The sequence below is a fragment of the Pongo abelii genome, chromosome 1, assembly GCF_028885655.2.
Source record: "Pongo abelii isolate AG06213 chromosome 1, NHGRI_mPonAbe1-v2.0_pri, whole genome shotgun sequence".
NCBI classification, from domain to species: Eukaryota; Metazoa; Chordata; class Mammalia; order Primates; family Hominidae; genus Pongo; species Pongo abelii.
This window is the reverse complement of record NC_071985.2, coordinates 231819391-231842998: the sequence shown is the minus strand read 5'-3', so window position 1 is coordinate 231842998 and position 23608 is coordinate 231819391. Positions and strand designations below refer to the sequence as shown.

Sequence of the window (23608 nt, the reverse complement as noted above, 5' to 3'; positions counted from 1 at the left end):
AATATGTGGCCATCCTCTGGCTCCTGATTGCTGAGTTCCTGATTGCTGAGTTCCTGATTGCTGTCTTTGAGTAACTTAGGAACCCCGATGAAAAGCCCGTGCTCACAGCTCCGTTCCTGACATGTTCAGGAACCCCTCCATTGAGGTTTTTCTCTTTGGTTCTGGAATTCCCGGGTCCCTTTGACCCCTGATGCGTTTGTAATGGGTGTTGATGAGCACTGGAGCTGCTTCCCCACAGGGATGGGGCATTGGGGAGATTCCGACACAGCAGGGCCCTCACCCAGGAGGCTGCTGCAGGTGCTGGAGCGGTTGCTTACATGGAACTGGGATTCCTCTCATTCGGGGCTGCAGGAAGGGGTCTTTCCTCTCTGTGCTAACAGTTGTTTGTTTAAAAAGAAAGGCTGTTTAAACCTTTCAAACTTAAAACTTCTTTTTTTCTTTGGAGATGGAGTCTCACCCTGTCTCCTCCCAGGTTCAAGTGATTCTCGTGCCTCAGCCTCCTGAATAGCTGAGATTACAGGCACATGCCACCATGCCCAGCTAATTTTTGTAGTTTTAGTAGAGACGGTGATATGGTTTGGCTGTGTCCCCACCCAAATCTCAACTTGAATTGTATCTCCAAGAATTTCCATGTGTTGTGGGAGGGACCCAGGGGAGGCACTTGCATCATCGGGCTGGTCTTTTCTGTGCTATTCTCGTGATAGTGAGTAAGTCTCATGAGATCTGATAGGTTTATTAGGGGTTTCTGCTTTTGCTTCCTCCTCATTTTTTCGCTTGCCGCTGCCATGTAAAAAGTACCTTTCACCGCCTGCCATGATTCTGAGGCTTCCCCAGCCATGTGGAACTGTAAGTCCAATTAAACCTCTTTTTGTTCCCAGTTTTGGGTATATCTTCTTCAGCAGTGTGAAAATGGAGTGCACACACACGTCAGCACTGTGGGCGCACACACTTGCACTCACACATTCATCAGGACCCATGGGCACACGTGCACACACACGTCAGCACCGTGGGCGCACACAACCTGCACTCACGCACTCAGGACCCACGGGCACAAGTGCACACACACGTCAGCACCATGAGCGCACACACCTGCACTCATGCACTTATCAGGACCCATGGGCAGATGTACACACATGCACCAGCACCCGTGAACACATGTGCACGCGCACATCAGCACCCATGGGCATACATGGATGCACACATCAATACCATGGGCACACACACATGCACTCACTCCCGATGGCTTCGGCTTGCTGGGTGCCTGCTTCGCCCTCGGGTGAGCAAGTCTGGAGGCAGGCACTTGGGGTGGGGCCACAGTATGGTTCTTAGGAGCCCAGTGTCCCCTGGACCCACTTGCTCCCAGCCTTGGGTCCCAAAGTGCTGCTCCCACTGGTCTCTGTGCCCCACCCATCATGGGCAGGGTTGTCTGAACAGGGCAGAGCCACGAGTGATGCAAGGGTGGGGCGTGGAGGCCTTGCCTAGAGGCAGCAGCCAGCTCTGGCTTGGCTGGGCCTTACCTTCACTGTCCTGCTGTGAGACGCAGGAGCCCTGGGGGAGGACAGCAGTCTGTATCAGGGCAGTGGTGAAATTGCAGATTCCTAAATGTGATCTGGAGATGACTCTTGCTGGAGAAATCTACCCAGGTCCCTTGGGTCTGCCCCTCCCTTCACCCTCCACGGTCAGGGACAGGCTGCATGGTGTGCCTCCCCATCTGTGCGTGGCCTCAGCGCAGCAGGCCTGTCCTGCCCATTGCTAAAGGTAGAGCCCAGCAGATTCATTGTGTGGTGAGGGCTTCCCCAGACCCACCAACTCCTGTGTCTTCCCATGGTGAGAAGGGTGGGGTCTCTCTGGGGCCTTTTTTTAAGGAAGTCACTGATGCCACTCAGGTGGGTGCCCAGCTCCCCACCTGATCTCTGGAGTGGGCCCTTCTGCTGGAGGCTGCCCCAGGCTGGATGCCGTGGCCTGCAGACCCCCCTTCTTGCAGTCCTTGGGCAGGCAGCACCCATGGGCACACATGCACACAGGCCGTGAGCACTGCCCTGTGAGCCAGGTTGGGGGGGGGGGTGTTGGGGCTAAGGTTTGGTTAGGGCCCAAGCGCTTGCGCACCCCCCACCCAATTTCCCATGGTGCTGGGATGCTGCCACCTCCTGGACCCTGGCGTTGAAGTGCCACCTTCATCTCCCTCCCCAGACAGTAAGCTCCAGACAAGGGCAGGCTGTGGCCGTCACTCTGGCCAGCTGCTTGGGGGCTTGGTGGCTGCTGGGTGGTCGCCTGGACTCTGCCCTCCTGTCTCCTGGTGTCCCGGAGGGGCCTTGCTGGGCTGGGCCCTCCACCGCCCCATTGGGCGCCTGACTGTCAGGGCGCAGTCAGTTCTTTGGGGATGGCCCTGATCTCTGAGCGGGACTGCCTCTGGCCTTTCTTCTGCGTCCCCTACAGAATGGCAGCCTGCTAGACGCCCTGAGGAGGCAGACTGAGGGGTGGAAGGGGCGTGGCCGTGCCTAGCAGAGACCACCCTCTGATGATGGTGGGCGTCCCTTCCAGCCCCTCTATGGGCATCACTTTATCCCTTCCCCCATTTCCTTCCTGGCCCTGCTCTCCAAGTCTTGTGTGTGTGGTGGGGCCTGGCTTCCCTCCCGGCCTCTCGCCTGCTCCCGCCCATCCCTCTCTGGTTCTCTCAGGCCTCCTCTGGGCTTGCCAAGAATGTAGGGGAATTAGGGGGAGGGGGACACAGGAAATGCCTCCCCTCCTCTGACAACAGCTCCAGCTGCAGGGGGAGGGGGGAGGGGAGAGCAGAGTGGGTGAGACGAGGGAGGGCTGAGGCAGGGAGTCGGCTGGGGGCGAGAGTGTTCTCCTGTCCACCCGGGCACTAGGCGTGGCCCAGCCCCACAGACAGAACAGTTCTTTCTTCCTTATTTTATTTTTTATTAGAGACAGGGTCTCACTCTGTTGCCCAGGCTGGAGTGCAGTGCTGTGATTGGCCTCAAGCGATTCTCCCATCTCAAGCCTTCCAAAGCACTGGGATTACAGCAGTGAGCCAGTGTGCCCAGCCTCTTCCTAAGTTTAGACCAGTGTGCCCAGACTCTTCCTAAGTTTAGACCAGTGTGGGCATCCAGTGAGGGGAATTGGCCTGTGATACGGTGGTCCTTGTGACATGTCAGGCAGTTTTAGAGTAGGGTTTGTTAAAACATGGGTTAAATTGGGCCCCACCCCCAGCCCTCCACTCCTCAGCCATTCAGGAGAAGCATGGGGCACGGGTGGGTGAAAATTCTGAGTCTACCTTCCACCTGAACCCACTCTAGAAGGTCGGACCACAGGCTGGGTGTGGTGGCTCATGCGTGTAATCCAAGCACTTTTGGGAGGCCGAGGCGGGCGGCTCATGACGTCAGGAGTTAAAGACTAGCCTGGCTAATATGGTGAAACCACGTCTCTACTAAAAAAAAAATACAAAAATTAGCCGGCGTTGTGACGGGTGCCTGTAGTCCCAGCTACTTGGGAGGCTGAGGCAGGAGAATTGCTTGAACCCGGGAGGTGGAGGTTGCAGTGAGCCGAGATGGCGCCACTGCACTCCAGCCTGGGCGACAGAGCAAGAGTCTGTCTCAAAAAAAAAAAAGTCTGACCACAGCCCCTTCTCACAAGGGGGCTGCCCCCTCCACCTTCGTTGGGGAAGGCCTGGTCTGCTGTAAGTGCAGTGACTGGACATTAAAATCCCCCGGAATGGTCTTGGAAGGAGCCACTTCTGGGAGTCTTCCCTGACCTGCCACATACCTTTTAAAGAGAAACCTGAAGACACCTGAGAAGATAGGCAGTGGCAGAGATCTTCAGAGAGAGGACACCCGAGAAGACAGGCAGTGGCGGAGATCTTCAGAGAGAGGACACCCGAGAAGACAGGCAGTGGCGGAGATCTTCAGAGAGAGGACACCCGAGAAGACAGGCAGTGGCGGAGATCTTCATAGAGAGGACACCTGAGAAGACAGGCAGTGGCGGAGATCTTCAGAGAGAGGACACCCGAGAAGACAGGCAGTGGCGGAGATCTTCAGAGAGAGGACACCCGAAAAGACAGGCAGTGGCGGAGATCTTCAGAGAGAGGACACCCGAGAAGACAGGCAGTGGCGGAGATCTTCAGAGAGAGGACACCCGAAAAGACAGGCAGTGGTGGAGATCTTCAGAGAGAGGACGCCCGAGAAGACAGGCAGTGGTGGAGATCTTCAGAGAGAGGACACCCGAAAAGACAGGCAGTGGTGGAGATCTTCAGAAAGAAAGCCCAGAGTTCCATAGTGGGTGGGTGGGCGGTGTTTCGGCTTGTGTGGCACCAGGGCAGGGCCTCCGAACCCATGGAAAGCCTTGCTTCCCCCAAGCCCGCTGGCTCCCAGCCCTCCACCCTCATGATAGGGCCTGGGTAGGGGCTGCTGGTCACCCTTTACCCCCACCCAGGAAAAGGACACGAGGCTGGGCTCCCCGTCAAGGAGCGGTTTCCAGGGACACCGGCTCTCGGGGGCGCCAGTCCTGTCCTTGGCTCCCAGCACATGCTGCTAGTGGCACTCGCAAGGGTGGGTCTGGTCCTCAGCCTCCGACCTGTCACCCTGGTGTGGGCCCAGTGACCTCAGTGAGCTCCTCCTGTGCCCTAAGCTGAGTCACTGTGCACACTGAAGAGGAGGCTGGGGTCCTGTGTGCACCTGGCCCGCTTCCCTTGCTGGTGCTGGGAGACGGGAGCCAGTCTGGGACCCTCGCCTGCCAGCAGCTCCTGTGGCTCTGGGGGCGCAGGCATCTTGGCTGACTAGGGAGGATCCCGTGGGAATGACCTCACGCCATGGCCAGGGAGGCGCCCCCACCCGGCCCAACCACCTTTGTCGGGGATCCTGAGAGGCTTTGTGTGGAGGCTGGGTCCCAGGCTGGGTTCCGAGGGTGCCGGTGCGCCCCTCCTACGGGTGAGGCCGTCCGCCTACAGTTGAACACTTCTTCCCACTCCTGCGCCAGGCCCCACTCAGTCTCCCCAGCACGGAGCTCTTGTTGCTGGCCCAGGGCCTGTCCAGGCCCTTTGACAGGGCAAGGACTCAGAGCCTCAGGAGGAGGGCTGGGCCTCTTGCGGGGTATGTCTCTGTGAAGATGGGGGTGAGGAGGTGGCAAGCATCGCCTTTTGAGGACGGAGTCTTGGAGAGATGTTGGCTCTCTAGGGAGGGCCCCGTGATTCTCCTGCAACCATGTGGGCCGGGGCCAGGACCAAAGCTGTCGCGCTGTCACTGTGGGTTTGGTGGCCACTCCCCCACTCAGATGTTGTACTGCAGGCCTGGGCCAGCTTGGGGTCTCTGTGTCTCCATGTTCAGGACAGGCTTGTGGCTTTGGGTATCATGAGGGGCCCTCCAGCCCAGGGTGCTTCAGGGGGCTGCCCCTCAAGTGCATGTGGGGTGCTGGGGCGCAGCCCTGCTGCCCATGGCCCGGAAGTCCAGGCAGCACTGCTCTGGCTCCAAGCTGCCCCAAGGGCACGGGAGGCCCGTCCACTAGAGCTGAGGCCTGGCACCATGTTGTGTCGGTTTTCATGGCGAGAAAACATCGTCCGCTGGGGCTGGGGCTGAAGGAGGCGGGAGGCCGAGGCAGGAAAGCTGACCCGCTGGCGGGTGGGGGCCACTGTGGCTTCCCCTCCCTGCAGGAGGTGGGGAGGCGCTTGTTTCCCTCCAGAGCTGCTGTCTGCCCGCAGCCAGCGCCCTGTTAGCAGGTGCGGTGCCTGTGCCATCTTCTCCCCAGACCCAGACCCTCCCCCACTCATGGAGACCCTGTCCTCCGGGCCATCCCCCGTCCAGGAATGCCTTGGGCTTGGGGTCCATCTCCTTTCCACATGGGCTTCCCCTCTTGGGTGTAACGGCTGCATCAGAGGCCCCAGAGGCCGGCCCTGGGGGGCTCTGGCCCCAACACAGCGTCCACCCTGTTCCACTGGCCGGGGCTCTCGGGTGATGCCAGAGGCTTCCTCAGGTTGCCGCTCTGCTTCTAGATCCCTGACCCCTGGACCCATGCTGCTGAGACGTCCCGGTAGGGTTGAGTTCCCTCCTGTCCCACCCTGAGGCGGCCTGAGAAGAGCCTCTTGGAGGTTCAGGTGACCCGGCCTGGGTCAGCACAGTAGAGGCGGAGCCGCCCTCAGACCTCTTTTGTAACAGTTATCTCATGGAAACCTAAAACCTAATTGGGCAACGGCAGCTCTGTGTCAAGTAGAGATTGTCTGGAAGAGATTTGTCCCTGTTCTGTGGAGCAGGGCAGATGCAGCTGAGGTGCCTGGGGGGCAGGGACCTTTCCCCGGTGGGCTCGCCCCAGTGCTGTGGGGGCAGTAGAATTCAAGCTGACACTGGCCTAGAGGGCCTGCTGTCCGTGTGGACCTCCTCTGACCGCGTGGGCCTCTTGCAGCGGCTCCCTCCTGTCCCACATCGGCCTATGAGCCCTCCCTGGCCCCTGGGTGGCTGGGAGGGCTCCAGGCAGGGAAGAGTTGGGGAGGGGTGGATGGCCGGCGTGGCTGTAAGAATCACAGGTGGACACGGGGGCCCACCTTGGCCTGTGCTGGGGGCCCTGGTGGCTGGAGAGTGGGAGTGGGTGCTCTCACTGAGGGTCCGACCCTGCTCCGCAGTGCAGCGTGGAGGTGGTTTTGGTGCCACACAGAGCACAGGTGCACCAGGCGGGCCTTTCTGATGATAAGAATTCATAAGTGGTTTTATTTTGTAAATTAACAGGACAGAAAAGCCTTTTTGTTCTTGCTAAAGTTTTATGATTTCCTGTTTGGGCCCACCAGGGTATCTGGAGGCTGGGGGCAGTCGTGGCCAGGGTCAGAGTCTGGGTTAGAGATGGGTGTCATGCGGCAGTTGGTGTGGCCGTGTGGACTTGTCCCCATCTGTCTAGTAAATTTCCATCTGCCCTGACGTCAGCTGCCTTTTTGACATGCATTTGGAAGGTGTTAACAAATGGACTTAAGACTCTTCCAGGCCGGTCACGGTGGCTCACACCTGGAATCCCAGCACTTTGGGAGGCCGAGGCGGCTGGATCACCTGAGGTCAGGAGTTCAAGACTATTCTGGCCAACATGGTGAAACCCAGTCTCTACTGAAAATACAAAAAAATTAGCTGAGCGTGGTGGCGGGTGCCTGTAGTCCCAGCTACTTCGGGAGGCTGAGGCAGAAGAATTGCTTGAACCCGGGAGGCGGAGGTTGCAGTGAGCTGAGATCGTGCCACTGCACTCCAGCCTGGGTGACAAAAGCAAAACTCTGTCTCAAAAACAAACAATAAACAAACAACTCTTTCTTTGAAAGTTTTGTTTTGTTGTTTCGGTTTTTTTTGAGACGGAATCTTGCTCTGTCACCCAGGCTGGAGTGCAGTGGCGTGATCTCAGCTCACTACAACCTCCCCCTCCCAGGTTCAAGCAGTTCTCTGCCTCAGCCTCCCTAGTAGTTGAGATTACAGGTGCTGCCACCACGCCTGGCTAATTTTTGTATTTTTAGTAGAGATGGGGTTTCACCATCTTGGCCAGGCTAGTCTTGAACTCCTGACCTCGTCGTCTGCCCACCTTGGCCTCCCAAAGTGCTGGGATTATAGGCATGAGCCACCGTGCCCAGCCTGTTCATCTTTACCTTGTGTAATGCCAGTTTAAAACGCAAATGCAGGTCGGGTGCAGTGGCTCACTCCTTTCATTCCAGTGCTTTGGGAGGACAAGGTGGGCAGATCACTTGAGCCCAGGAGACCAGCCTGGGCAACATGGAGAAACCCCATCTCTACAAAAATACAAAAATTAGCTGGGTGTGGTGGTGTGCCTGTAGGCCCAGCTACTCTAGAGGCTGAGAGGGGAGGATCACTTGAGCAGCCTGGGAGGCAGAGATTGCAGTGAGCTATGATTATGCTACCGCACTCAGCCTGGGTGACAGAGTGAGAGACCTTGTCTTTTTAAAAAATAATACAATGCAAATGTAAGAGTGTTTAACTTGTGGAATCATCAAAATTGCACAGTTCGTGATTTGTACCCCAAATATAATAATAAAATGCATGTGCATTTTATTCTTACCACATCAGTGAAAATGCTGCACAAAATGAACTTGGCTGTTGGAGTTCACTTAACTTGTCCATGTGGCCACACAGCCCTCGCTCTGAGTGAGGACAGACTGCGTGTGGGGGCTGTGGGCGCCTGTCTCCCTCCCTCCCAAAGCTCCAGTCGTGGGCTAGTGGGAGAAAGTGACTGGGTGGGACCAACGCGACCTCCTCCACTGGACGCTCTGCACACGGGCTGGGAATGGCAGTGGGCTTGGATGTGGCGTGTGCCACCTCTGCTCATGCATGCTCCGTGGTCACGGAGAACTTTGCTTATAAAAGAACATCTTATCAAAGGTGAAATTGTTCAGAATGCCAATGATGGGGACAGAGCGTTAAGCCCAGGGCATGGCTGCATGCCCACAAAGCCAGTTCTGGATGGAAAAGTAACGAGTGGAGGGCGTTTTCTTCCCAGACCCGGTGGTCCAGCCATGAGTGTCCAGCTGCAGGCCCCACAGCGGCCAGCTCTGGGCGAAAATCTAGAGGGCCCCTGCGCGCCCTCTGGCCCGGGGTGCCCTGGCCCAGGGTGCACTTGTGCCCTGGACCCTGTGCCATGCGGGGCTCCAGGGCGCCTGGAGACTTTGCCATTTTGTGTGGGGAGGTGGAGGCGACTTGGGAATGTGTTTCTTTAGATTTTAAAGATGAGAGAGCCGTTGGCCTTGGACAGGAAAAATTCCAATTTGGTGAGAAATGGAAATATCCAATTTTTTTTTTTTTTTTTGAGACGGAGTCTGACTGTCGCCCAGGCTGGAGTGCAGTGGCGTGATCTCAGCTCACTGCAAGCTCCGCCTCCCGGGTTCACGCCATTCTCCTGCCTCAGCCTCCCGAGTAGCTGAGACTATAGGTGCCCGTCACCACGCCCGGCTAATTTTTTGTATTTTTAGTAGAGACGGGGTTTCACCGTGTTAGCCAGGATGGATAATGTCCAAATGTTTTATCCAAGTCTGAGTCAGCAGTGTCGGTGGTAGGTGTGCTCTGCCTGTGGGTGGGGGTGGTCTCTCTCTCAAGGTGGGCTACGAGGGTCTGCCGCAGGGAGGGTGTGGACGGATCTTGCATGCGTCACCTTCCCTGCGTGAGGCGTGGGGGTGGTCTCCCCCTAGGACAGGGCTTGCGGCAGCCGTGAGATGGATAGATTCCCAGGGATCTCCCCTCACCTTGGGGGATGAGCCCAGGCTCCTTTCTGGGGTCTCCAGTGTGTCCCCGATGGACCAGCTTCCTGCACAGCACCGCCCCCCGGCCCCGCCCCGAGCCCCGCCCCTCCCCGCCCCGAGCCCCGCCCCACCCCGCCCCGAGCCCCACCCCACCCCACCCCGAGCCCCACCCCACCCCACCCCGAGCCCCACCCTGAGCCCTGGGCACTCCTGGCCCTGGCCTGGTACTCAAGGGCTGCTTTCAGGGCTGTTTCTTGTCTTTCTTTTTTCTTTTCTTTTCTTTTTTTTTTTTTTTTTCTTTCTTGAGACGGAGTTTCACTCTTGTTGCCCAGGCTGGACTGCAATGGCACGATCTCGGCTCACCCCAACCTCCACCTCCCGGGTTCAAGTGATTCTCCTGTCTCAGCCTCCCAAGTAGCTGGGATTACAGGCATGTGCCACCACGCCCGGCTAATTTTTGTATTTTTAGTAGAGATGGGGTTTCTCCACATAGGCCGGGCCGGTCTTGAACTTCTGACCTCAGGTGATCCACCTGCCTCAGCCTCCCAAATAGCTGGGATTACAGGTGTGCACCACCATGCCCAGCTAATTTTTGTATTTTTAGTAGAGACAGGGTTTCTCCACATGGGCCAGGCTGGTCTCTAACTCTTGACCTCAGATGATCCACCTGCCTCGACCTCCCAAAGTGCTGAGATTACAGGCATGAGCCACTGTGCCCAGCAGGGCTGTTTACTTAAAGGTGCATGTTCCGATCCCTGAATTCAGTTTTATTTTGAGGTTAGGAGTGAGAACACGATTGGTTGTCGTTGTTTCCTGTGGGAGTGGCTCTTTTCAGAGGCAGACAGCTGTCTTTGCTCGTGCGCGCACATTTGTCTGCATGCGCGTGAGACCCCCAGGTGGTTTTGCTCTGGGAGTCGTGGGATGTGTTCTCTGCTCCCTTCCCTTGTCCTGAGTGGCCTTGGTTGGCCACAGAGTCAGCTGGCAGTGGCTGTCTGTGGGTCAACTCCACACATGGATAAAACTAGCCTGAGGTGGGCTGTTGTTGGCCCGCTGGCGTTTTTGGGGTCATGGCAGTGCCCTCAGGCTGGTGATAGTGGGGGTGGGGACCTTGTCTCAGGTACCAAGTTCGTCTTCATCCTTTGATCCCCTCTTCCAAAATCTACCCCCTCCCCCTGCCACGTGTGTGAGGCCTGCAGTGGTGTGCACAGAAGCCACCTTTGGATCTGCTGGGTGACAGGTCACCTCCAGGTGACTGGAGCTGTCTGGCTCTTCCTGCAGGTCCCTGGCGCCGCCTGGTTTTCCCGAGTCGCATGCACCTGTCTCTGAGCTGTCAGTGTGGTCAGCTTGCTGCACCCACCCGGGAAGTGGAGCTGGGGGAAGGTCATGTTCTGCAGGAGACCTGGTGGCTCAGGCCCTCGGGACCCAGCTGCCCCTCCATGAGGAGCAGTGGTTGGTGAGAAAGCACACAAAAAGGCAGAGGCTAGAGATGCAGCTCCTGTGTTAGGTTGAGCCTCTCCAGGCAGGGAGCGCAGAGACCCGGAGGTGGCCCTCCTGCGTCCTCTCTGTCAGGGCTTGACACCCGTCTCAGTGGCCATGCCTGTTTGTCTTCATCCCTCTTTGGTGAGGGTGGCAGGTGGCCAGATGCCCATTACAGGCCACCTCTCCTGCCAGCCAGTCTTCGAGGGCGGGTCACCACGTGGCCGCTTTGTGAGGCCCTTCCTCTAAGATCAAATGTGGCACTGCAGAGCTACACCAACCCCGAGCCCCACGCAGGGCAGGGCAGGAGAACCAAGATCGTGGGGGTGGGGGTGCAGCGCAGGTCGAGCTCCCGGGGCCGGCTGTAGCGGCTCTCCTCTCCCCCGAGCCCACCGTGTGCTCCTTGTCCAGCCTTTTGAGATGACCACAGCTCTCGGTTTGGCCCCGCAGCAGCATCTGGGTTGACGTCCCTGACGAGGTTTGGAAACAGCAGAGAAGGGGTTGTCCTCTTCCACCAAGAGCCTGGCTGGCCTGGCCTTCCTCTGGGCAGCACCTGGCTGGGCTGACCGGGCAGAGGGAAGGGGTGACCTGGCCAGGGTGAGCATGGGGCACTCACCGCTCCACAGAGGGGGTGCAGGAGGCGCCTCCAGGCCATGTTGCGCTCCGGGACATGCCACCTCCACAGCCCCCTCCTCGGAGTCTTTCCGCAAGGTCTTAGGATGGCTGTTTGTGCCCTAGCACAGAGACCCTTCCCCTCTTGTGTGGCGCCGGCGGTCCCTGTTGGTCAGGGATGTTCCTGGGGTGGGGAGGGAGTAGGTAAGGCAAGGGTGATGTTGGTTGTAAGGGGTGGAGTCCTTGGTCTTAAGAGATCAGGCAGGGCAGCCCTGGGCTTCCTCTCAGCCTCCTGAGAGGGCCTCCAGGGCTCAGGTAGGGACCAGCTGTGAGGGTGTGGCCGTGATGGGGACTCTTGACTGCAGTGTGGATGTGAGCTGATTGGGGGTAGGCCAGCCTTCTGTGCGGGACACTTGGGAACTGAGGGGACACAGCCGCCACCCTGCACTGCTCAGCCTGAGCGCCTCTCTGGCTGTTTGGTGCTGCACGTGTTTCTGGGCATCCGAGATGAGGCCCTAGGGTCTTTGTTTCCAGACACCAGGGGAGAGAGACCAGCCCCAGAACAACAGTTGGCGGGGGGGCTGGGGTCGTCAGAGCTTCTGGCCTCATCAGGGGCTCCCCCAGAGTTTTCTGTGCTCTGCTGTGTGTCTGGGCCAGCGCTGGGGGCAAGCGATGCCTTCTGTGGTTTGAGGTCTTGTAGGCAGGAGGAAGAGGAGGAGGAGGGCACCTGCTGAGATACTTCGCTGGTCTGAGGGCCCCTTCTGCCCCAGCTGGCGCTTGGGTGAGGGTTGGGCTTGCAGAGCCGTCCTGTAAAGCCGGGGATGGCAGGACGCATTGTCACCCCCTCCTGCCGCTCTTACGAAACACTCTTAATTAAGTCCGATTCTTGGTGAATCAGCCTTCCAAGAACCGCGACCGCAGCATCCTGTGCCGCTTCTGTGTTCCGCATTTTTCTCTTTCTGCAGCGTTTCCTCTAATTCTGGATGGAAAGGCCTGTTTGTCTCCCTCAATCTTTGGCGAGGGTGGCAGGCAGCCAGGCGGCCATTACGGGCCGCGCCTCCCGCCAGCCAGTCGCTGGCAGGAGCGTCCGGGGAGGGAGCAGACCCCGTTCACCCTCACCCCAGAACCGAAGCAGCGAGGGGACCCAGACGAGCTGTGGATGCAGGCGCTGGGGATGCTCACGCCAGCTTGCTGTTCCTGGGAGTCTGTTTATTCTTTTAAGTTATTTCAGCATTTACCTTCCAGTAGCATCAGAGGAAAGGAACGATACATTTCGCCCCAGTGTGTCCCCTGGGGGACCTCTGGCTAATTTTCAGATTCCGAAAGTGAGGTTTTGCAGGGCTGTGTGGCCGCTCCTTTGTGGTCGGCCCCAGTGTCATCAGGCTGGTTTCAAATCTGGGGTCTGTGGTTCGAGGCTGAGTGCAGGGCTCAGGCTGCATGGGGAGGGTGAGAAGAGTGGAGCCAGACTTTCCGGGGTCAGCACACACATCTAGGGTCGTCATAGAGCCCAAGGCAGCACTGCCTGGCCGTTGGCCCCTGGTGGACGCCTCAGACTGAGGTCCCAGGAGAACCCCAGCAAGGTTGGGGCTGCAGAGGGAGCCCTCCCCGAGACAGCAGCTGGACCAGAACAGAAGCTGGGCCCTCCCCCACCCCCTCAGTCTCTGCAGCCCCACCCTCCTTCCAGCACCTTCCCCCCTGAATGGATGGGTCTTTGTGTTTTGACGCCCCTTGGCTCTGGCATTGTGGGGGGTCCCCTGGGGCATGAGGAAGAGGGCCAGTGCCAAGGCCCCAAGGGAGCGCTACTAATTGGTACTCGGTTTCCTTAGAAAGATTTGGCTTTTTGTCATCAATAGCGCCAAAGTAACAGCAAAGATGACCTACTTAAGCGAAAGAAAAATCCAAGGGAACCTTTAAAGCTGGTATTCTCACTTCATTTTGGGGCTTGGGGTTGTCTTGCAGATTCAATCTGTTTCCTCTGTGCCACAATAATCAGAAAATAGGTTAATTTAAGTCCAATATGAAAAGTGAATTATCATGTGTAAAATATTAATGGCACTTACAAAAATAGCTTTATAATTTCTTGAACCGTGAAATCTTCAGAGAAGGCCCATCGCTCACATGGTGAGCCGATTCTTGAGTGAGGGTATTTGGGGGTGCACCTGGAGGAGACAGCGATGGTCTCAGCAGGGTTTGTCTCTAGAGTGCCTCAGCACGAGCTTCTGCCAGTCTCCGGAGAGGAGTCCCCACGCCTCCTTGCCCTGCTCAGGGCTGCCCGGGAGTTGCCACGTAGGAGTCGCCGTGTAGGAGAGCACAGCCCACCTTGGGCTTTTGGGGTTTGTCCAGGCTTTGGGGTGGGGCTTTGCCTGTAGAAGCTCTGAGCTGTGCTGCGTTGTAGGGTGACCACAGTGGGCTGCCCTGGGTGCCCCATGAAGGACTGAGCAGTGGGGTGACCCTTCATCTAGCAGACGTTCATCAGGGACCTGCTGTGGGCCAGGCTGGGGTCACACTCAGAACAGACTGCAGCCAGGTGGAGACCCCACCTTGAGAGCTCCTCCTTCTAGCTGTGTAGCCCACACCCTCTGGGGAGCCGTAGCAGTGTGGGGGCGGCTCTGATGGAGGGGTGTGTACCTGGCCACAGCTGTCTCTGGGCTGTGGTCATAACCCACGGGTCCTTTTCAGATGCGATGCCCACCTGGGTGTGTGGACGTGACCCTTGCCTAAGGGAGGGAGAGAGGAAGGCCCGGTACCAGGCAGTGTCCTCTGCCTGTGCCGCTCCGGGAAGGACGTGAGGGCCTGCGGCTTTTAGGAACCTTGAGGAGGTAGGGGTGGTCTTCTGACGCCGGCTGGGCTCTTGGAGGTGCAGGAAGGCACAGTTTGTGCGGAGCCCCCTTCGGAGGAAGCAACGCCTGTCCCTGGCGGGGCTGCTGAGCCGAAGGCCGTGTCTCAGTGGCACCCTCTCCCAGCCGAGGATGTCGGCACCATTTGGGCCTGTGGACTTCCTTCAGTCTCTGGGTGGTGGTGAGTGGGACCTGCTGTTGTCTAGCAGCCACTGTTCTGTGGGGCTTCACTCATGGGCAGGGTGCATGGGAGAGCAGGGGTTGGCAGGAACCTGGCAAATTTGTCAATAAACCTGAACCTGAAGTCCCACAAGGATGGAGGCTCAGTAGGGCTCGGGCCCTGAGCGGGGCAGGTCACTGTGCGGAGCAGGTTCTGGCCCCCACAGGGCTTTTGTTTCTGTTGCTTCGGTTGGCGATCGGGACTCACCATGTTAGACCTGAGGTTCGTGGTGGGATCCACCGGCGTGGCCCTGGGTGGCTGCCCTGCGTGCTCAGGGAGCAGTCATGGGCCCTGAGTGGTGTTGCCCTCGGGCCTATAAGGTCCAGCCGAGGGTTGGGGCCTGCGGATGTCGCTTCTCTGAAGATGAGAAGCCAGGGCGAGCCCCCCCCCCCCCCACATCTGGAAGGTTCTCCTGCGTCGCCCTCTCCTTCCAGGCACATTTGGCCGTCCCCTTTTCTGCACGTCTGTCTCCACCATCGTGCCCTCTTCTTCTCTGGGCTGCGTTTGGATGATTTATTTGAACTGTTTTTATTCTGGAAAGTTCTGCTCGAGCATCTGGTATCTCCCTGGTCTTTGGGATGTCTCCTTCTCGTTCCCCCGTGTCTTGCTTTAAGCTGCGTGTCCTCGTGTTTCCGCTGCCCCTGTTCTTGGGCACTGCATTCTGTTCTGCCTGGGATCCCCGTGCAAGGCCCCTGGGTCTCGGGACTGCCGCCCGGCCTCTGGGACTGTCTACCTGTCCCAGCCCCCATTTCCCGGCTTCTTCGGCTGGCACCTTGAAACTCCGTGCCAGGCGAGCAGGCCTGTGGCTGTGGGTTCCCGGAATGTGTCGTGGGTTCCGGGTTGTCCCTTCCAGTGCGGGCGGTGGTCACTGCGTCACCATGGGGTCCGGGCAGCAGGATGGTCATGTGATGGGGGCCACTCTGGGCTTTTCATTCTCCTTTCATTTGTGGCCTCGGAGGCGCCCCGTGTTTTCTGAGGTGCACAGAACATGGAGGGGTGCTGATCTCATCTCAGATTCTGGAAGGATGTCGTGGAGGAAGGTTCGAGGGTCTTGGGTGGTCCTGAGAAGCCGATGTGATAGGTGTGGCAGCTTCCTCTTCCTCTGAGCGGGGGCTTCCAGAGCCTCCCTCCCACTGGTGCCCATGGGGTTTGAGCCTGATAGCTCCACAATTCAGCTGCTGTGAGTCACACCCAGGATGGAGAGGTCTAAGGCAGGCCTGATGCTGGGCAGGGCAACATTTCTAGAAAAGGTTTCATCTATTGACCTGCTAAATGGCATGAAAATCACAAAATTGGCACTCAGTGACCATCAGGCTGGCTGCGTGTGGCTGCTCCCCTCAGCAAGCAAATGGCTGCCCCCATCCAGAGCCCTGACTCCCACCGGCCTCCCCCATGCGGGGATGTGGGGACCAGGGCGGGTCCCAGAGACCACCTGACCTCTCTGGCAGGAAGAAGACCACGTCATGCCGTTTCCTCCTCCCTTGAGCCCGTTAGCTGTCTCGGGGAACTGGTAAGCCCAGGGCCACCTTGTCACGTCCTCCACTGAATGTGGGTCCACGTAGATGCCAGCCCCTCGGTCTTGCCCAGAAGCTGTGGGAGGTGCTGGCTGCCGGGGGTGGCTATGCATGTTTGTCCCCATGGCAGGGAGGCCTCTGGGGGCCTGGCCCTCCCCCCGCTAGCTGCTTCTCACATTTTTGTCTCCCTGAGAGCCACCTGCTCTCCCAGGGCCCTCAGGCCCCCGTCTGCCAGTCTCCTGGCACCTGGGCTGGGGTCTGTGCCAGGCAACTCCCCCAGCGGGGCAGGACCCACCCTCCACGGCATCATGACTGCCACCCCCTGTGCCTGGGATGGAGGCCACGCCCACCCAGTGGGGCCCCTCTGGAAAGGAGACTTGACCTCAGGGTGGTGGCAGGGCTCTGTGGGATGCCCCTGGTGACAAGGACCAGAATGTTCCCTAAACCGGATGTCAGGCCGCTGGCTCAGATGGAGCTTTCTTTTCTTGATGGGCTTTAGAAGGTGAGAAACTAGGCTTCCAGAGGTGAAGTTGCACTGTGGGCTTTGTGGCAGATGAGCACTGCTTGACCCCGAACAGCTGCTAAAGACTCAGACCTGGAGCCTTCCTGGTGTCCCGGGTGTCCACGCAGGTGTGCCAGTGTGGCAGCCCTGCGCCAGGAGCTGCTCCTCCATGCCAGCCGAGCGCCCCTCTGGCTCCCAGGCATCTCACCCTGTCTGGCTCTGAGGGCCGTGCTGCAAACCTTGACAGTTTGGCTTTCGACCAAGAATTCACTCATATTTTTGATTTTTAAAATCAAGACTGTATTCAGATATAATTTGTGTACCATAAAATTCTTCCTTCCACAGAATATAGTTTAACGGTTTTTCAGTATATGCAACCATCATCATCTAAGTTGAGAACATTTTCGTCACCCCCAACAAGAAGCCCCATGCACATGGCCCGTCACTCCCCAGGCCCCAAACCCCAGCCAGCACTGATCTTGGCGACTGGCCTGTCCTGGTCATTCCATAGAAGTAGAGCCACATATGACTGTGTGTGTCTGGGCCACGCGTGGCTGTGTGTATGAGAGCCACGCGTGACCGTATGTCCGGGCCACATGTGACTGTGTGTCTGGGTCACGCATGGCTGTGTGTATGAGAGCCATGCGTGACTGTGTCCGGGCCACGTGTGACTGTGTGTATCTGGGCCACACGTGACTGTGTGTGTCCGGCCTCAGCACAGTATTTCCAAGGCTCGCTCCTTCCTTTTCACGACGGAATCATACTCCGTTGTCTGCACAGACCACAGTCTATCCCGTCATTTGTCTCTGGATGCTTGGGCGGCTGCACTTTGCTGCTGTGAGCACTTGTGCACAAGCTGTCGTGTGGACGTGTGTTTTCAGTAACCTGTGTGTACGCCGAGGACTGGAATTGCTGGGCGATGTAACTGTGTTAAACTTCCGAGGACCTGCCAGACTGTTTTCCACAGCAGCTAAATAATTGTACGTTCCTCCCAGCAGTGCATAGGGGTTCCTGTGTCTCCATATCATCACCAACACTTGTCCAAACTAAAAAATTCTAGGCCAGGTGCTCATGCCTGTAGTCCCAGCAATTTGGGAGGCCAAGGTGGGCAGATTGCATGAGTTCAGGAGTTCAGGACCAGCCAGGGCAACAAAATGAAACCTTGTCTCTAGAAAAAAAAAATACAAAAAATTAGCTGGGCATGGTGGCACATGCCTGTAGTCCCAGCTACTCAGGAGGCTGAGGTAGGAGGATCGCTTGAGCTCTGGGTGGTTGAGGCTGCAGCGAGCTGAGATCGTGCCACTACACTCCAGCCTGGGTGACAGAGCAAGACTCCGTCTCAAAAACAAACAAACCCAATTTTAGCCATCGTTGTGGGCGTGAGTCGACGTCTCCCTGCTAGTAACTTGTCTGGAGAAATGGCTACTCGAATTCTCTCCCATTTGGAAATTGGGTTGTGCTTTGTGTTTTCCTTGCTGACTTGCAGAGTTCTTCATGTGTTCTGAATCTGGTCCCTTAACCAGATACCGGGTTTGCACGTTTTCCCTTCCATCCTGTGGGCTGTCTTTTTGCTTTCTCGATGGTGTCCTTTGAAGCACAAAAATGTCATGATTGTTTTCTGGGAAGCCTTGTTGTTCTGTTTTCTGTCTGTTCCTTGTGCTTTGGTGTCATCGAAGCACTTCTGTGGGGGCGGGAGTCTGGACTGGGGCCGCTGCGTTCCTGCTGTGAAAACCTTCACGTACGCTCGCAGCCTCGGCTCTACAGACGGTTCAGTCCGGGAAATGGTTTCTGGGAAATGGTTTAAGGAGGCTGTGCACAGAAACAGTCTTTGCAGCCAGGGACATGAGAGCTCACTGTGCTGTTCCCACAAGGCCCGTGGCCTCTGCTGCTGAGAACTGGTCACAGGGCCCGTGGCCTCTGCTGCTGAGAACTGGTCACAGGGCCCGTGGCCTCTGCGGGTGAGAATTGGCTTCCCTTGAAAATGCTGAATTGAGGTGCCAGGCACCCGCACAGGCTTTTGGTGTGGACATAGGCTGTCTTCCACTTGAAGAATGTGGCAAGATGGTCTGAAAACCACAAAGTTTGTGTTTGGAGACACAGTCTCACTGTGTTGCTCAGGCTGGAGTGTAGTGGTGGGATCATAGCTCACTGCAGCCTCGACCTTTTGAGGTCCAGCGATCCTCCCACCTCAGCCTCCCAAGGAGCTGGCATTACAGGCATTAGCCACCACGCTGGGCCCACGGCTGAAGTTTGGGTTGTATCCTTTTAAGGAATAGCAGATGGGTTTTCAGCCACACTGAAGAGAACCTCAGCGTAGCAGAGTGTTGCTGGGCCATGTGCTTCAGGAGCAGGGCCACAGGCAGGACCTCGAGTGCCCAGCCTGCTCACCACGCCGTGGGCGGCGTCTTGGGAATGTCAGAACGTCAGCACAGGCGATCTCCTCGGAACCCAGATTGTGGGTGATCCTGCCATGGCCCCAGGGCTGCACCACCATGTGGACTGTGGCTGGCAGCTTCTGGAGGCTTCTTGGTGCCCACAACATCTGCACCACTCCACAGCGTTGCCCATTGGTGGCAGCCATCCCCTCCATAGGCCCATGGCCCCTGTACAGAGATGAATTGACACTCACGGACTCACCCTGCCAGGCAGCATCTGCGTCTGCAGGACTTCCCGGCCCTTGGCCGCACGTTTCCCTCCAGTTCCCATCATGGCAGCTGTGCCTGGTTGCGGACGCTGCATGCTGAGGAGAGGAGGCGTGGGCCCGCCTGGTGTGCATGGGCGGGTCTGAGACTGGCCACTCCCATGGCACATGCATTCCCCTGGAGGGTCCCCTTACCCCGTGGCTGCAGCCTGGCAGGAGAAGACGCTGAGGGGACGCATGGGAGGGGTTGCAGGTGGGCTGTGCTGTGCGGCAGGCCTTGGGGTGTAGCTGCAAGCTGTGGGTCCATCCCCCCGCACCAGGGTGCAGTTTTGACACCGGTGGTCACGGGCCGAGCATCCATGCAGGTGTGGAGACGGAAACCTGACCCACAGAGCTTGGTCGTGGCCCCTGGACTGACCTGTGGGATGCTCAACCGCTCTGCCACTGTGCGTTTTTCACATGTGAAGCTGGCGCCACAAAGACCTCAATGTCTGTTTCAGCCGGATACATGCGCGCCCTCGTTGGGGCTTGAGGGCACATCTGGCCGCTGGACACTGGGGTCCCGGGGTGACTGAGGCTGGTGCCCTCCTGATAGGTCGCTGGGCTGCAAGTTGAACAGAAAACTGGTTTTCTTCACTCTGCGAAGTTCCCTGTGGTTGTCCCTGTGGTTGGAGGAAGTTGTGTTGACATCATCATGGCTGCTGCTGTGCGCCTCTCCCTTGGAGCAGGTGTGGTCCCCGGCTCCTAGATCGGCCGCCCGTGCTCAGGATGGTCTGGGGTGTGGCCGTGGCCTGTCCCCGGGCCGGGCGGCTTTGTCAGCAGCTCCCTGAGGCAGCCTGAGCAGAGGTGGGACCCTGCCCGGGTCCTGTTTCCCACCTTCTATCCTTTGGCCCTAATACGGGGTCCCATTTACCAATGAGGGCAAAGAGACCAGTCTAAGGGGAGGCTGAAAACTCACAGGCAGGCCTGTCTGGCCTTGGGGTCTGGGTGCTGCTTCCAGGCAGACCACCCATCCCAGGTGAGGTGCAGACATTCAGAGACAGACGTGGCCGATCCTGGCTGCTGTATCAACGCGCCCACCAAATGGGGCCTTCGTTGATCATCGGTGAAAAGCAAGAATGTGCCTGTGGTGGGCAGGCGTGTGCCAGCTTCCAGGCCGTGGGCTCCTTGGTGCCCAGACCTCACCCTGCAGTGCCTGCCCACTACTCACTCCTGCTTCCCCGGAGTCTTGCCCTGGGGGGTCCTGGTGTGGGAGCTGCCTTCTGTTGTCGGGTGGAGCCTTGTCTGCTGGTGCCTGTGAGTCCTGGGTGGGTGGATGCTGGGTGGTCGTGGAGGTTCACAGCAGGCTCTACATGTGGTTGTTTTGTTTGGATTTGGGGTGTGAATCCTCTCAGCAAAGGCTGACTCAAACCCCGGTGTTCAGAAGGTTCGAGGCAGCGACTGTCAGCGCTGAGTGGCCGGCAGGGCGGGGATGCAGCGTTGAGCCCCATCATTCAGCTTCAGTGTGTGGAGAAGACCTGGAGCTGTGGGCAGCAGCTCAGGGACCCGAGTGACCGTCCCTGCCTCGGGAGGGCCACACGGGCAGGCGGGACAGCAGCTTGTGCCCATGTCCTCCTCGCGGGCTCTGGAAGTGAGAGGTGCTGAGGCCACGGTGGGGCAGGCGGCCGAGCTGACCACCCAGGCTCTCGGTGCCCTGGGAGGAGCTGCTGTTAGGACATGTGCAGACTGGGTTCAGCCTGTCTGGAGTGGCTCAGGTGCCTGGGGACAGAGGCCAGCTGTAACCGCTGCTGCACTCGGTCCTGGGTTCAGTGCCCTCCGCCTCTGCGGCGTCTCCCTCGGCAGCTGTCCAGGACTCCAGCCTCCCTGCCAGGGTAGGGGACATGGAGCGTCTCCTTGCTCTGGGGGGTTGAGCTCTTGTGTGTTTGGACCCTGTGGGATCTGGCAGGAGAAGCAGCCCCCGCTCATGTTGAGCCAGAGGCCTGGGGAAGGGAGATGGCAGTTCTGTGACCTCCAGACTCCTTTCCTCATCGCAGGGGATGGGCCAGCGTTTCGCTCTGAGCCCTGAGCATCTGCACGTGTCAGGCAGGAAAGGGTCCCCAAGGCCTTCTTGATGGCTTTTCTCTGTTCTTGGCACCTTACAGGCCTGATAGGCAGGGCCCCCGAGGGGGGGGTGTGCATTTGTGGAGACCGTCTTTTCTGAGACCCCCCCCTGCCATGGGGAGCTGGTGGCTTGCTTGTGGCAATGTACTGTGGCTGCCCAGTCCTCAACAGGCGTCCACTGCTGTCTCCTTACCTGTTTGGGCCACTGCCTCTGCATAGGTCCTGTGGGCTTTACGCAGGGACTGTTCCGTCAGAGGGCCTAGGGTGTCCACAGTCTTGGGCCCGCTATTCCTCAGCCCTGCCCTGGCAGGGGGGCACCTGTCCATGGGTGCAAGCTCACACTCGTTGCCCGGGTGCCTGCTGGCCGGGTAGCTTGCCTGGTCATCCTCGGGGTGTGGGGAAGGATCCCAGGAGGGGAAGTGGCCGCAGGGCAGCGCGGTGTGTCGTCTGGCCTCCGCTGTGCAAGCTGACAGTGGCCTGAAGGGCTTTGGGATGGGGTAGCCCCATTGCGCTTTGGTGTGTCAGGTCCAGAGCTGTGCTCCTGCCTCGTGGCCTGTGGGCTCCAAGGGCCGGTTTTGAAGCCCCAGGAAGGGTCACACCAGAGGCAAGCAGTTGTAGCTGCTCTTCCCAGAGTAAGACTCAGCCGTCTGTCACTGGGTGTGGTTTTGTCCCTGACCGACAGCTGACACTGTGGCCTCCAGGGGCCTTGGTAGGGCGGGTGGCATCCCAGGCCTGAAGACGGCTGTCTGCTTCTTGGGGCTTTGAGAAACCAATACTGCTCAGGTGACAGTCCCTCTGAGAGTGTCACTTCCTCTGGCTGGCCCACAGGGGTGCAGACACCTTCTGTTTTACACATTCCCCTCCGTTTCTCTGATGCTGCAGAGAGCCCGCCCTGAGAGCCGGGAGTCGCCTGATGAGGGGTCAGCCGGGGTCTTAACGGAGTCATGTCTCCGAAGGCTCGTCCTGGCTCCCTGAAGACCAGGAGCCTCCCTGGCCCCAAGGATGGCCCTGAGCCCATCTGCCTCAACCCTCCAGATCCGCAGGGTTCTCGGCCGCCCCCACTGAGTGGATTGGGTTCAGGGCCCCAGGCCTACGGTCCTCCCGCCACCTCCCCAGGGCGCCTGTTGGGGCTCCGCCAGGTAGAGCCATGTTCTCAGGCGTTGGCTCTCATGGAGGTGGCCTGAGGCATCTGACTCTTTCCCCTCAAGGAGTCTCTGAGTCTCCCGGAGTCAGCGCCGGCTGTTGTGGCTTTTCCCCGGGTGAGAACTGAGCCGAATTTCCGCGCCCGCTTCAGTGGCTGCTTAGACAGGAAGCTCCACCCAGCTGGGCGTCCTCGGCCTTCTGTGCCTCTCGGGAGGGTCCGCATGATTCCGGAAGGGGCTCTGCTGCAGCTAGGATGGCACCCGCCCCTGCTGGGCACAGGCACAGCACCCTGCGGTCAGGGCCTCCGCCAGACGTCACCAACACTCACTTCCCCTCGAAAGCCCCACATAGAGGGGGTATTTTCAGTGTCTTTTTTCCTGAACAGCTATTTTAATGTCTCTGAAAAAAACCATCCACAGCCGGGGCTGCCGTGAGCCTTCAGGGGCTGCCTGCTCTGCGTCCCCGGCCCTGTGTGCCCGAGCACTTATCTTTCTCCCTTGGGCCCAGGTCAGAGCCGGGCACCTGCCCCTCCCCTGGCCCCACCCTGCTTGTTCCCTGAGGGCTGCAGGGTGGGTGCACGTGCTGCAGGGGAGGCCATGGGCTTTGGCCAGATCTTCCCCCAGGGCCCTCCATCCCCATAATTGGAGCACCTTGATGGACAACCTGCCCTGCGCTCCATCTTCCCCCTAGGGAAGCAGTCCCTGCTGCCTCCAGGAGGCTGGTTCCTGATGCAGCGTCTTCTCCTAGAGTCCTGGAGGTGGGAAGAGCCCCCGGCTCTGAGTGTGCTCTGTCCACTAAGGCTTCCTGGCTGAGGGCAAGGGCGGAGCCCCCACCGCCTGACTTTGCTGCCTCCGCTTGAGGTTGGCTTCGGCAGAGTGAGTGGGACCTCACCCCTGTGAAGGGGGCCCCTTGCCCTGTGTGGCCTGCTCTGCGTTGGCCTGTGGTATAGACCTGGCACCAGCTGCCCTGGAGACTCTGTGCTGTCCTGTGGGGTCTTTGGCAGTAGAGGAATGGCCCATTTTACGGAGACTGCCCTGTGATTTTGCTTGGGAAGAGACCTTGGGTCTCAGTTGTGCCTTGCGGGCAGCACGTCTCAGGGATCTCCAGCCACAGGGCTGGGGGCGTTCACGTTTGCCTGAGGCTGGATGTACCAGCTAAGGCCCCCAGCACACAACCCGCATCACTCACTGGCTCTTGGGGGATGTGCCTGGGCACCTGACACACAACACCTGGTTCTGGGTGGGCTGGGTCCGGGCACCTTCGCCAAGCTTCCTCCAGCAGCGGGACCTGGTTCTGGGTGGGCTGGGTCTGGTCACCTTCGCTAAGCTTCCTCCAGCAGCGGGGCTGGCAAGGAGCGAGGC

The 23608-nt window shown here is 58.7% G+C and overlaps 1 protein-coding gene across 2 annotated transcripts in view; it reads left to right on the top strand.

The window, feature by feature from the left end:
- The window catches only part of SKI (SKI proto-oncogene), a 78988-nt gene that overhangs the window by 47590 nt on the left and 7790 nt on the right, over positions 1-23608 (top strand). The gene's annotated exons all lie outside the window — the stretch shown is intronic.